The sequence below is a fragment of the Anastrepha obliqua genome, chromosome 6 (assembly GCF_027943255.1).
Source record: "Anastrepha obliqua isolate idAnaObli1 chromosome 6, idAnaObli1_1.0, whole genome shotgun sequence".
Taxonomy (NCBI): domain Eukaryota; kingdom Metazoa; phylum Arthropoda; class Insecta; order Diptera; family Tephritidae; genus Anastrepha; species Anastrepha obliqua.
Genome location: NC_072897.1, coordinates 62,272,007 through 62,287,418, shown reverse-complemented (window position 1 = coordinate 62,287,418; position 15,412 = coordinate 62,272,007). Strand labels below are relative to the sequence as shown.

The following is a 15,412-nucleotide window of genomic DNA, read 5'->3' as shown; positions in this document are numbered from 1 at the left end:
TATTAGTTTTGCGGGGATACCAAATTCAGACATCGCGGCCTACAGGTAACTCCTTTCCGTACTGTCGAATGCAGCTTTGAAGTCGACGAAAAGATGGTGTGTGTCGATTCTCCTTTCATGGGTCTTTTCCAAGATTTGGCGTATTGTGAATATTTGGTCGATGGTAGACTTTCCAGGTCTGAAGCCACACTGATAAGGTCCAATCAGTTCGTTGACGGTGGACTTCAGCCTTTCACACAATACGCTCGCTAGAACCTTATAGGCGATATTTAGAAGACTAATCCCGCGGTAATTGGCACAAATTGCAGGATCGCCATTCTTATGGATTGGGCAGAGCACACTTAAATTCCAATCGGCATGCATGCTTTCATCCGACCATATTTTGCATAGGAGCTGATGCATGCACCTTACCAGCTCCGCGCCGCCATGTTTGAATAGCTCAGCCGGCAGTCCGTCGGCGCCCGCGGCTTTGTTGTTCTTTAGCCGTGATATTGCTATTCTCACCTCGTCATGGTCGGGTAGCGGAACGACAATTCCGTCGTCAACGATTGGGGTATCGGGATCTTCACTTTCTCGGTGACATGCGCAGCTGTCACCGTTTAACAGGTTCGAGAAGTGTTCCCTCCATAATTTAAGATTGCTCTGTACGTCAGTCACCAGATCGCCGTCTTTGTTCTTACAGGAAAACGCCCCGGTCTTAAAACCTTCTGTAAGCCGCCGAACTTTCTGGTAGAATTTTCGGGCGTTGTTCCTATCGGCCAGCATCTCAAGCTCCTCGCACTCACGTATTTCGGCCTCTCGTTTCTTCTGTCGGATAATACGTCTCTCTTCCTTTTTCAGCTCTCTGTAGCGATCCCACATGGCTCGCGTTGCGCCCGATCGCAGCGTGGCTCTATAGGTGGCATTTTTTTCTTTCGGCGGCAGCATGACATTCCTCGTCGTACCAATTGTTTTTTCGGGCTCGCCGGAATCCGATTTCTTCTTCGGCGGCGGTACGTAGGCAACGAGAAATGTTGCTCCATTGCTCGCGCATGCCGGTGTGTTGGGCAGTGCTCTCCGAGAGCAGGAGTGAGAGTCGAGTGGCGAATTTTCTGGCTGTCTGTTGTGATTGCAGCTTTTCGATGTCGAACATTCTTTGCGCAGGTAGATGTACGTTTTTTGCTGCACAGAGGCGTGTGCGCAGTTTGGCTGCAACAAGGTAATGATCCGAGTCGATGTTGGCTCCTCGGATCGTACGTACATCTAATACACTAGAAGCGTGTCTTCCATCTATCACAACATGATCGATCTGGTTTCGTGTTTTTCGATCAGGAGACAGCAAGGTAGCTTGGTGTATCTTTTTATGCTGGAATCTGGTGCTGCAGACTACCATGTTTCGGGCCCCGGCGAAGTCGATCAGCCTCTGTCCGTTACCGGATGTTTCGTTGTGTAGGCTGAATTTTCCGACTGTGGGACCAAAAATTCCCTCCTTGCCCACCCTGGCGTTGAAGTCGCCAAGCACGATTTTTATGTCGTGGCGGGGGCAGCGCTCACAGGAACGTTCCAAACGCTTCTCTTCCGTCGGGGCGTGGGCGCAAATTAGCGAGATGTTAAAAAATCGCGCTTTGATGCGGATTATTGCGAGACGCTCGTCCACCGGAGTGAACGACAGTACTTGGCGACGAAGTCTCTCTCCCACAACAAATCCGACACCGAATTTGCGTTCCTTTACATGGCAGCTGTAGTATACGTCGCAAGGTCCTATGTTTTTCTTACCTTGCCCCGTCCATCGCATCTCTTGGATGGCAGTGATGTCAGCCTTTACTCTCACGAGGACATCAACCAGCCGGGCAGAGGCACCTTGCCCATTAAGGGACCGGACATTCCAGGTGCATGCCCTCAAATCGTATTCCTTATTTCGTTTGCAGGGGTCGTCATCAGTGTTGGAAGTTCTCATCCGAGGCTTTGTTGCTGTTTTCATTGGGGGGGATTTTTAAGTGGCGGGTCCCAAACCCAGCGCACAACCAGCTATGCTGGGATGCTTCGCCTTCTCACGTTAGCTCACTCCCGAACGGGTGTTCGGAAGCTAACCAGAGGATACGTGGGCTAATCCCGGACGTTGTGAGCTGCTTGAACCATATGTAGAAGAATCGTCCTGGCCACTCCCAAGTGAATGGCCATCAGTAACTTTCCCCACTTGCGTGGACTTCTACACATGGAACCATGAAAAAAATTTAATTTTTTATTTGAAGTGTCGCTTTGGAAAAAACGGTAAAAAGGGGGTGATAGAGGGGTGATAGAGGGGTGTATCCCCATCTTAAAACTGAAAACAGAACCTGCCGGAGGCTTATAGTTTTTAAGTAATTTAATGTTAAAGTTCTATAATTTAGCGAAAAGTTGGTGTTGCCATACACCTGAAATGAAAACGAAGTTCGCACGCAGGGATGTTCAGTGGAAGGTTCATTGTAAAACTGCAGTATTTTTTGCTGTAATTTAAAGTTGAGAAATAAATTTGAAAATAAAAACATACAACTCATTTAAACTTAAAAACAATGATATTAAGCGTATCACAAAAAATAATAAAGTAATTAAAATTAAATTAAATTAATTAACACAGTATTTTTGTGTGGAACTCTTTATCACGTAGGCGGCCCTCGGCCGCGCTTCAAAAAAATAACCCTCATCAGTCCAACTCCGGCTACGCAATCCACAGTATTTTTGCGTAGAACTCCTTTTCGCGTGGGCGGCCTTCGGCCGCACTTAAAAAAAATAACCCTCATCAGTCCAACTCCGGCTACGCAATCCACAGTATTTTTGCGTAGAACTCCTTTTCGCGTGGGCGGCCTTCGGCCGCACTTCAAAAAAATAACCCTCATCAGTCCAACTCCGGCTACGCAATCCACAGTATTTTTGCGTAGAACTCCTTTTCGCGTGGGCGGCCTTCGGCCGCACTTCAAAAAAATAACCCTCATCAGTCCAACTCCGGCTACGCAATCCACAGTATTTTTGCGTAGAACTCCTTTTCGCGTGGTCGGCCTACGGCCGCACTTCAAAAAAATAACCCTCATCAGTCCAACTCCGGCTACGCAATCCACAGTATTTTTGCGTAGAACTCTTTTTCGCGTGGGCGGCCTTCGGCCGCACTTCAAAAAAATAACCCTCATCAGTCCAACTCCGGCTACGCAGTCCACAGTATTTTTGCGTAGAACTCCTTTTCGCGTGGGCGGCCTTCGGCCGCACTTCAAAAAAATAACCCTCATCAGTCCAACTCCGGCTACGCAATCCACAGTATTTTTGCGTAGAATTCCTTTTCGCGTGGGCGGCCTTCGGCCGCACTTCAAAAAAATAACCCTCATCAGTTCAACTCCGGCTACGCAATCCACAGTATTTTTGCGTAGAACTCTTTTTCGCGTGGGCGGCCTTCGGCCGCACTTAAAAAAAATAACCCTCATCAGTCCAACTCCGGCTACGCAATCCACAGTATTTTTGCGTAGAACTCCTTTTCGCGTGGTCGGCCTTCGGCCGCGCTTCAAAAAAATAACCCTCATCAGTCCAACTCCGGCTACGCAATGCACAGTATTTTTGCGTAAAACTCCTTTCCGTGTTAAAACCATTGAACCCAAAATTAAAACGTCATATGCGTGTATGTAGTAAGCAGGCACAATAACCCCCATTCCCATCATTAACACTAAACTCAAGTACTTAATTTTTGTTTTCATTTGCAGGCATCCGGCAACACCATACTGTTGTAATTCCAATCTTCTTCTTATTCGCGCTTAAAATTGGAATGTGATTACATAGGCAAATGTATTTGCATTTAATTTTAATAGATATAATTAGAATATTAGCATAAAAATCGGTAAAAACACGCGTGTGAGTGTATATTTGGTGATTTATAGTGAAATGTTAAAAAATATAGAGTGTAATGTGGCAAATTATAGTGATGTTCCCAAGGGCATTTTGAATGTAAATAATTAAAAAATTATTATTTCCCGATTAATTTAAAGCTATAAAGAGTGTTCCTTAACACCTCACTAACATCACCACCAAGTTTCATTAAAAAAAAACATTATAGTTTGCCAGAAATTCCAAAATAGGCATTGTTCTAAATTCCAGCCGTTTTTTCTTGGGCTAACATTAATTCGTTTTTAATAATTTCTAGTGTATCTATCGATGGGCTGTGAAAAACATCAACGGGTTTAGATTTAATAGTTGAATGGATACTATTATTGTACTTATGTGTAGCTATTAAGATTAGGTCATTAGTCTCAGATATTTGTTGTTGTTCCTTGATACAACGAGCTATCTCTAGCAGTGTGGACTGGAACCTTTCGACCTGTCCATTACTCTCGCTATGAAGTGTAGGGATGAAAAATTGTTCAATTGAAAAATTGTCCCTTAGAATTGTTTTTATTAAGTTAGAATGGAAGGCTTTTTCATTATCAGACACTATGATTTTTGTATTTTTAAATGTTAAAAGTATTTCTAGCATAGCATCCTTAATGTCGATGGTAGAACGTGAAGCTATTGGCTTGACAATGGCAAACTTAGAAAATTTGTCAATGCAACTTAAAAAATATTGTTTTCCTGTAATAAATATGTCGATGTGGAGTATTTCCCCAGGGTAATTTGGTATCGGAGTTTTCCCTATCTCCGGGTTAGGTGGCTTCCTCTGGTATTTGTTTTCCATACAAATTTTGCAGTTGGAAATTAAAGACTTTAACATTTTTCTCATATTTGGAAAAAAATATTCATTCGAAATCTGTTGAAAATTTTCATGGAGACACCTATGAGCCCTGTTATGCTCTGTGGCTATCGTTTCTAATTGATCGTTTTTATTGACTAAATTGATCACAAACTTTTCGGTGTGAACAAATTTTGTCCCGGCGAAATGCTTTGTTAGGTCATTTTGGATTTTGGCTAGGACTTCAAGTTCACAGTGCAGGCCGTTAGTAACTGTTGGATTTATAACATCTTTCAGACATTCGATTAGTCTTTCGATGGTGTCAAAACAAATGATATGTCGTCGTAATCTTTGGAAAAGGATTTTTGTTATTTTGCTGAAGTGGTCAGACTTAGATATCACTAACTGGTTTTTGAATTGGTTGACAGGGTATTTGATTGTTTTAATTACTTTACTAGAAGACTTCTCACTATGAACGGTTTCAACTTCATTTGATTGACTCAGGCTGTGGATGTATTGCCTGGACAATGCATCGGCTACTTTATTGTCCTTGCCTGGCTTATAGTGTAGGTTCGGTGAGAATTCTTCGATGAAAGCGCGCCATCTTTTCATTTTTGTGTTTGGATTTTTATCCGACATAGCAAAAATTAGTGGCTGATGATCAGTAAAAATGTTAATTTTAGTAACACCGTACAAATAATGGCGCAAACTTTTTAATGCCCACACAATCGCAAGGAGTTCTCGTTCGTTGGTAGCGTAGTTTTGTTCTGTACTAGATAACGTACGGGAAATCATAGTAATAGGCCTATCATTTTGTGATAAAACTGCTCCTAAGGCGCTCGAAGATGCATCTGTGGTAAGTTCAAATGGTTTACTGTCTGTGTGTTGGAGGAGAACATCCTCCGATGCCAATATTTTTTTTATTTTTTGAAATGCATTTATAGCCTCGGAGTCAAAAGTTATAGAAACACTTTTGGACTTATTCGCGCCAACATTCCCATTTTCACCCCTAAGAAATTTTGTAAGCGGTTTTACAATGCCGGCGTAGTCCTTCACAAATCTCCGATAGTACCCCGCTAACCCGAGGAATGAACGTAATGCTCGGAGAGTATTTGGGGTTTTATAACTGAGGATGTCATTTACTTTACTTGGGCATGTCCGAATGCCATTTCGTGAAATTAAGAATCCCAGAAATTCAACCTCAGTTTTAAAAAATCTGGATTTTTCCGATGACACCCTCATTCCTGCCTTTTCTAAACCTTGCAAAATCGTATTTATGTATTCTAAATGTGTTTGTTCATTCGGTGAAAAAATGATAATGTCATCCATGTAAACATGACAACATTTTCCTATGTATTCACGAAGAACATCATCGATGGCTCGTTGAAAAATGCTAGGGCCATTTTTTAGGCCAAACGGGAGGCGGCAGAACTCATACTTTCCATTGTTGACACTGAAAGCTGTTTTTGGTCGATCCTCTTCACACAAAAGAATCTGGTGAAATCCAGATTTAAGGTCAAGAGTAGTGTAATATTTCGACTTTCCTAAGTTCGCCAAAATTACTGATGTGTCTGGGATAGGATACCTATCCGAAATTGTGTATTCATTTATTTTTCTAAAGTCTATCACCATTCGTAATTTTCCTCTACCATTTTTATCTAGTCCTTTTTTGGAAACTACATGAACGGGAGAGTTGTAAGCGGAAAACGATTTGCGGATTATTCCATCTTTTAGGAGAGTCGATATTTCAGAATTTATGAATTCTGCAGCGGAAACAGGGTAGGGATAACTTTTGGTATAAATTGGCTCATTTGTGGTCATACGAATTCTGCCCTGTACTTTGGTGTTATAGGGCAATGCCCTATTTACCTCGGCAAACGCATTAATGTTGATATTAATCATATCATTGAACTCGTTTTCAATACTAACTGGAACAGAGTCTTCTATTGTTATCAAATTCACTTGACTACAAGGAAGATGCTCAAGTCTTGTCTGCCCGTTGTGGTACAACAAATACCCTTTTTCTATGTCAATGCTTGCGTTGATTTTTTTAAAAAGTCATATCCAACGATACCATCGAATGTTTTTAAATTCTCGAGCAAATAAAAAGTTGTCGTATTATCTAAAATATTTACTAGACACTTTTTATTAATAACGTTAACCCCATTAATAGATTTTAGGTTAAATGGCTTATCCATATTTTTTACGCCTTTCAGAAATTCAAAGTTTTTGATATAATTTTTGGAGGTACCGGTATCTATTAAAATGCGTAGCTCCTGTCCGTTTGTTGCTTTCTTCTTAACAAATGGCAGGAGCGAATTTAGTTTAAAAGGTTAATTTCATCTGTAAAATTACCATCAATATCTCCCAGACTTTCATAATCATTCCCATCTGTTTCAGGATAATCGCAACCATATTCATCCTGATCAGAATTAGGGATGTATTCTTCGAACTCTCCCTTGTTGAGATTGCTTCCTATTTCATGTGACATATAGTTGACTTTTTGCACTTTGGGAAAAGGTGATCGATTGGAATATGTTTGCTCGCGATTACGTTTAAAAGCCACAGGCTGAAAAGAGTTTGAATTGTGTTGGGGGCGTGAAACATTTGTGAAATTGTTTGAGTTAAATTGTTTTTGGAAAACGTTATTGGTTGGCAGATTAGCTTGTTGTCGAGAAGAAGGTAAACTACGATCAACTTCCATTGACGTTGGCTTATTATTAGAATAAGCGCGAAAATTTTGCTGATTAGAATGAAATGGCTGCCGATATTGAAGAGTAACTGAGATATTCGGCTTTACCGACGTTCCCGCAGCAAATGTGCTGGCAAAGTCGTACCTCTTATGGCTGGTTTCAAGCTCTTGGGCAACTGCAAGGGCAGTGGGGAGATCCTTTGGCCTAGTGGAAAAAAGTATGTCACATAATGGCCTACGAAGACCCGAAATAAATACACGAAGTGCATTTTCTCTTGCCCTTTCGTTAAGTGCATTGATAACCTGGGAATTTCCGCTATGTGACATGATTTGCTTATTAATAATAAGCGTCAATTGCTTGTCAACTTTATCGAAATACTCCGTTATTTGTAAATTACCCTGTCTCAAAATACTCATTTCATTTTCCAACACGTAAAGCGGTCTTTTGTCGGCATATGTTTGATCTAATCTTGCGATTATAGCTTTAAAATTAAGCACTGTGTTGAAAGATGAAAGAGATGTGTTAGCAGATTCTGTTATTTTGTTTCTGAATATTCCCATAGCTACATAATATTTTTCAGAATTTGGCTTATAGTAATTCATAGCGAAATGAGCCGCAGATCGCCAAGCAGGGTATGCAGAAGTATCACCCTTGAATTCCGGAAGAGACTTTATTAAATCTAAGCTCGTATTATCTGAACTAACACTAGGATCAATGGCGACCGGCAAATAAGTTTCTATGCTGGGTGGAGCTAAACGATTGAGAGCTTCGGAGAGGCGATTAATTTCCTCTGAAAATCCGTTCCTAGCCTCCTCATAACAATTCCTTACTATTTCTAACACTTGTTCACGTGTAACACTCATTTTAGCTTACTTCCTTTATGCTTACTATTAATTCTTTTTAAAGCACCAAAACCTTATCGCTTTAAACGAAATATGTGGGTCAATGAAAAAAAAAATTTTTAGAAAAGTTACGCGATTTTACAAGATTCTGAGCACATAAACGAAAACGAAAAATAATATATCCAAAAATGTTACTTAGGTATTTTTTTAGTATTCAAATTACAACTTAAACAAAAGTTTTTCGAAAATTACAAAAGTATTAGTATTCCAAAAGCGTATCTAGTTATTTGTTTCTTCCAAAATTTATTGTTAAAATCACTTTGTAGTTCAAATTTATATTTAATATCAAAAATTTATTTTCAAATTGAAATCCAAATCACATCACAAAAAATCACAACAAGAAATAATCTTGAATATTTACTTACAAAAATTCTTTTTGATAATTCCTCGAGTTGATCTCCTGCAAAGTTCTGGTCCGTTTAATTTTTATAGTGAGGTTCTTATCCTGCCGGCTGTTTCTCGATTTGGAACTGTACTTTTATGTAGTCCTCTTACGGTTGAAAATTTTTTTGCGACAGGCCCCACGTTGGGCGCCAATTAAACAATTCAATTTATTTTCAAATTTTATTTTTATGAACCGATCACTTTCAAAGCCGATCTTCTTCTGTACTTCTTTTACAATATTTTACTTAAGCTAAGCCTATCCAATTTTGCTAACCGTTAATCGAAAATACAATATGTTTTTGCTAATTCCATCAAATAACGTTTTCCAGGAATTTATCTACCGCTTTAGCGTGCCGTGTGCAAAACCTTTTCCATTCCCGCAATTTGTCCTTTGCAATCAATGAAGATCATTCATATAGTTGTAGTTGTAGTTGCAGCTTCGTTCTCATTCGCTCTTACTACTTATCTGTCGCTTAGCGTGCCGTGTGCAAAAGTTTTTCCATTCCCGCAATTTGTCCTTTGCAATCAATGAAGATCATTCATATATTGTAGTTGTAGTTGCAGCTTCGTTCTCATTCGCTCTTACTATTCTCTGAATGAATTAATAAGTTGGGGAAGTTAACACGTTCCACTAAAGTTAACACGTTCCACTAACTTACATATGCTTTGAAGCATTCATGTCCATTCAAAACCTGATTCAGGTAAAAGTCCTCTGTGCTCTCGCAAAATGGTTTGAGCAAATAATTAAATTAAATTTTAATCAACTTGATTCATTGCAAAATCATTTATTTTTGCTGTTTTCTAAGATTAAGTCCACATTAAAGAAACAATTATTAACTTTATTAAAGTGGAGAAAGAGAAAGTGGCTAGTCCTAAATGTAGCGCTGTAGGGATAGGTGAAGAGTACATACTGAAGTTGAGAATTAGTAAATATATAATGCATTAAATATTTGAAATAAAATATTTTACAGCCATGTATTTATATAAGTATAAACTTATAGATCATACCAGGCAATAAAATAATTCAATAATTTCGTTTCAAACACTTCTACACTTGCACATAATAACATTGAATGACGAGAAACATATTAAAAAGAACGATGGTTAAGATAATACAGATGGTTGCATCATATATCGCGCCACCGCTATTCGGTTTTTATGTCAGTTTATTTGTTCTGACAGTTGATGCGTTGAAGTAGTTTTAGAGTTTTGTTTACAAATAACTCTTTTCTTTATATTCTCTTTTTAATTAACTCCAATGTTGTAAACTTTTTATATTTGTTTACAAAAGTTGGTCATGTTAACACTTTTTCGTAGCTTGTCTAAAATTACATCACGGCGAACTCGCTCTTGAAATTCCACTTCAAGCTTGTGTTACATCAATTGGTACGAAGCCGAACATACATTTTGCAATAAAAGTACCAGGAATTATTTAATAAAACGCAAAATAATTGTTTAATAATGAAAATTTATTTTATCACCTTCAATATAGGCTCCATTCGAAGTAATACACCAACGATTAGTTCAGTCATCAAAGCACATTTAAAACGCGATTGAAGAGATCTTCTTCAGCTCCTTCAGCGGTGAGGCAATTTAAGTTGTGGGAGAAGCGAAAAGTCACAGTGGGCTAAATCCGGTGAATACGGTGGTTTTTCGATTATATTTGTCGAGTTTTTGGTCAAAAAAGTGCTCACAATATGAGCCTTGTGAGATGGTGCGTTATCATGGCGAACATTTCCTACGCACATTCTCTCTCAAACGTCGCATAACATAAATTTTTTTTATATAAATAGACTTCATGATGTTGAGATTTGTTATTGGGTTTTACACACAGCTGCCTTGGGTTTGCGGGTGCAATTTGAACAATTTGATCGTACGTTACGGTTCTTCTCACAGTGATCATACATTTAATAATTCCAAAATTGCTTTCTTTGCAGCACCCAGCATACAATTATGCGAAGCATATTTTTTGACATTTGTGCAAGCTCACCATTTGCAAAACTATATCATATCGGCAATGGTGAAAATATTTCAGAGCGTTGGCTAAGATCAGATCGTTAACCGACTCTCTGCAAATTTGAAAGAATCAGCTGATTGGCTGACGTAACAGGAGATGTTACGGCGGTTTTTTTGTGAAAAAAATGAAAATTAAATGTTAAGGAAAAAATTAACGCAGTCCTCGCTCATGTTGCTTCATTGCCATGGACGAGTTTGTGAATACGTGAGAAACGAGCGGGCAGAAATCGACTGCCGACTTGTAACAAGGCAGCTGAAGTTGCTCGCACAATTTTATTTTTGACCATAGCAGATTTTATATCAGAATCAGTAATATTTATATTAACGTTGACGTTATTATGCTTTTGATTATCGATATTCAGACCACAAAAACAAGAATCAGCAGCATATTTAGTTTAGCAAGATAAGACTCAAATTTCGAATGAATTCAGAAAATTTAGTTGTAATTACTGCAATTACTGTATAATATTAGAGCATCTAATACGTATTAGGCGTGAAAAATGCCAGGAATATGAAGGTTAGGTTAGGTTATAAGGGCTGGCCGAAGCCCCGCAGAGGCCATTTTGGCCCAAAGCGATACCACATCAGAGTCCCATTTTAGCGAAAGTATGTGTCACTCAAGATGCGCGTACTGTTCTCGAATTTTAGGAGTCGCTCAAGCTCCAGTTCAGGGATAAATTCTAGCCTGTCAAAGCTGAGAGCACCCAGGTAGCATAGTCTAGTTTTTGGGAGAGCCAGACAGTAGCTGCTGCAACTAGGCAATGCCCTGTTAGTGTACTAACTAAAGTTCTGCAGTTCCTTCTATCGAATGATATAACCGATTTAGTATACTTGTCATCATGTTGTACTTGTTGTTAAAGTGGTTGAGTATTTCCACTGAAATAGTCCTTGATAGCTGCTTGACTCTCTGAAAAAATAGCTACTCTTGCACCAACTTCCTTGTAGAGTTTTAATGATTTGCATGCTTCTCTGATCGCTAAAAGTTCTGCCTGGAACACGCTGGTAGAGTCAGGAAGTCGAATTGACTGAGATAGGTTGAGTGGCTCCGAAGGGAAGCCAGCTCTCACACCACAGTTCATCTTGAAACAGTCAGGGTAGACTTCAATATCGTATCTTCCAATCACCTTCCCTTTCCTCCATTCGGCTCTCAGTGGAAAACGTACCGTAAAGTCTTTCTTGAAGTTAAGGTTGGAGACTGTGTAGTCTGATTTGTTTTTGAGCAGTGAGGGTCCCTGTAGGAGGATCTTGCTGTGACCGTACAATCTTGTTGTTCAGCTTCCTATGTATATCTCTGAGTCTTACCGCGCTGCAAGTAGCGATTGTTTTTATATGTAAGTTTAATGGTAATAGGAGACCTAGTACATTAAGTGCTTAAATAGGACTGGTGCTAAGCGCTCCTGTAGTTAAGTCCCGTAATGTAAAGCGCGGAGAGTCGTTGAACTTTTGCCAATGACCTGAGATATGTTTTCTTCGTTACCGCCTTCCACCATACCAATATGCCATATAGAAATATACATCTAACAATTGCAGTGTAGCACCAGTTCATAGGAGCGGATGAGAGCCCCCATGTGCTTCCAAGCATCCTTTTACATGCGTATAAAGCAATCGTAGCCTTTTTCACCCCCTCCTCAAAAATAGATTTCCACGTCAATTTATTGCCCACTATTACTCCTAGGTATTTCCTGTAATAACTATAGCAACGTCATCTGCATATGCGATCAGTCTTGGAGCTCTACCTTCAAATCGAGTGAGTATTTGGTATACGACTAGCAACCTGAGAAGTGTCCCTCTACGTGCTTCCCTCGTTAAAATAGTACCACAACCCCTGCGCAGTTTAGGAGACTTGCAATCCAGTAATATATGGCAGGATGCATTTCTACACCATTAATGCTTTCTAAAATAGCGTTAGTTGATACCAGGGTTGGGCATTTGCACTACCACTAATTTTTTAGTGGTAGTTAAAATAAGGGTTTCATTATCACTAAATCTTCAAATCACTAAATCCGCTTATTGCACTTATTATTTAGTGCATTATGCCCAACCCAATCGACTTAATACATTGTTGAATGCCCCAGTAATAATCCTAAAGCATATTCCTTGTATTCCAAAGCTTTTTCGACATTAAAGACCAGAGTATGTAGTGCAGTCTGCGTTGATCCTTAATGTACACGTGTTGTGATTTTCACAGCCCTTCAAGACCTGGTTTGCTAAAAGTTTTTCAAACACTTTGATAATGAATGACGTACGACTAATCGGCATGTAATCTATCGAGTACAGATGGCCACTTTTTCCTGCTTTGTGTACAAAGACGACCCTCATAATACTCCAATTTGTCGGTACATAGTTTAGCCTCAAACATCCCTCGTTAATATATATTATATATATATATTCTTCAACCATTATACTACACGTGAAGCTTTTTGTATCACGGCTGGAAAGACCAGGCGATTTGAAAGATTCAAATAGATTGACTGTCCAATCCAGTCTTTCGTGGGTAATTGCGTCTGTTTTAGTGAACCCCCCTGTCTCCCTGGCTGGATCGGTATTGCTTACGTCAACTCAGCATGGAAAGTGGGTGCTAATGATGTCATCTAAAGACTCTACGCTGTTTTTGGTTTATGTACCATGTTCCTTCTGAAAAGGTTAGAATAATAATTTGACAATCGCTTTCTAAGCCTTGCCACTTAAACTGTTCTTTTTTTATACCTGTGCAGAAGTCCTTCCAGGAGTTCCTTTTGGTAACACGGATTTCTTTTTTAAAAAGCTGAAGTGCATCTCTATGTTCTTCCCAAATAACCTCACATTCTGCCAACCTCGCTAGCTTGAGGGTTTCGCGAACATACTGCCTTCAAGCGCCCAATTCCTTATCCACCAAGGAGTCTGAGGATTGTGTTTTTGGGGAACAAGATGAGTAAAACTTCGACGTCTTCATGCGAATTTATCGGTGTATTATTTCGCATATCCTTTGTCACTTGTCTTTGTCTTTCCATAAAGATCCCAGCTAGTGTTTCTGGGACTCCTCAGGACTTAACTGATTTTTGTGAAATGGAAATCAATATTGAAGCTGCTGTAATTATGATCTGAGAATTTCTTCCAGAACCTTCTAGTCCCTAGTCATATTATAGTTTTATCATCAGTAAGAAGAGTTATATCCAGAACCTTTTCCGAGCTAGCGCCAACGAAAATCGGTTCCTCTCTTCGATTTGCAAGACTTTGAATTATATAATTAAGAAGTGACTCACCTCTGTCGTTTATGTCGGTACTACACCATACCGAATTATGCATATTGGAGTCAGCACCAATAACAAGGTCATGCTTCATTTTGCTGGCTATTTCCACCAGCCTTTGACGCTCTCTAGATGGTGTTTCTTCTTTGTGTGGCATGTAACAAGACGTCATGAGTAGGTTCTTTGTTTTCAGCCCTACAACATTTAGATCTTCTGAGAAGTGTGAATTGAGAATATAAGAATTAACACCTTTTTTACCAGTATAACAGTTTTTACCCTAGCCACTAGGTTCGGTATGTAAGTGTTGAGTGGCCTTAGCCCGGATACCATGCCGTCTGAGGCTAACCATGGCTTCTGTACAAGGGACACGTCGTAGTCGCGATCCTCTAAAGTAAGGATAAGCTCGGCTGAGGCCAGTTGGCTGCAAGAAAGACTATGTACAATCTTCAGCATTTGCCTTGGGTTCTACCGCGGGGTTAGTTTCCATAGCCGTTGCACCCGCAACATATGGATTTGCTCCAATCAGAGGTCCTTCTCAATATCCTCTGCCACTAGCGTGTTGTGGTTCTTGTCTTTCGGATCCCGCCTTTTGAGGCGAGGAGCACGCTCTCCACACCCCGAAGCGTGGGTAGAGAATATCATGATTTGGAGGCTTTATGGCTTTCCACGCCCTCCAATCACCCGTTGGTACACAAGGCTTTTGTCGCTGTAGTAGGCGTAACGCATCTTCTGGCTTAACCAATCGAGGGATAAGGACCTTCGTTTTGGGCAGAGCCGGAATACTGCTACGGTCTACTATAATACTTCCAACAATACACCGTCTCACAGGCCTTGGAGCGTTTTAAAAATCTCCCTTAACCACTTCAGGGTCGGCTCATCCATACATTTTAGGATTTTAACTTCACTGAACCAGCCAGCGCCGTCGAATAATTTCGTTGGAGAATCTGGTCCAGCATCCATTTTTGCGATCATGGCGTCTATTAGTTTCATCTCTACTACCTTCCAATTGTCTTGCGATATCTACCCTAGAGAATTGCTGTGGTCGACAAGTGCACGATCAAGTGCCGGTTAGCCACCATCTCTGAAATAGCTGCTTTAGACGTGGACGCTTCCGGGTCTTTGGTATTGCTAGTTTTCGTAATTGGTTTTATCTTGTTGGTAGCATCATCTTGTTTCAGTCTCTTACCAGAAGGACCTTCGCATTCCGTTCATCGCTGTATTTTGCTTGCTATCAATTCCTCGATACGGTTTGCAAACTTCGTATCCGAGGCCTCGCATCATTTTTTATCGTTAAAGTATGCACGACCTTCCTCACCTTTGTTTTTTGCCCAGATGAACCTATCATTCTCCATCTTCAAATGGTCGGTCCGGTATTCCAGACGAGTGCACGAGCTTGAACGCCGCCTTGTATTGAGCTTTCGCTCTAAGTCCCTCCTTGCTCGGCTTAGCTCTAAGCCTCTTCTCCATTATGGAGGAGCTGGCTTTGGCAGCTTCGCCAGGAGAACACAGAAGAGACTCCTCATCGGC

The 15,412-nt window shown here is 40.2% G+C and overlaps 1 protein-coding gene across 1 annotated transcript in view; it reads left to right on the top strand.

Moving 5' to 3' along the window:
* LOC129250612 (zinc finger protein 2-like) overlaps positions 1-15,412 on the top strand; it is a 186,514-nt gene that overhangs the window by 103,853 nt on the left and 67,249 nt on the right. The window lies entirely within an intron of this gene.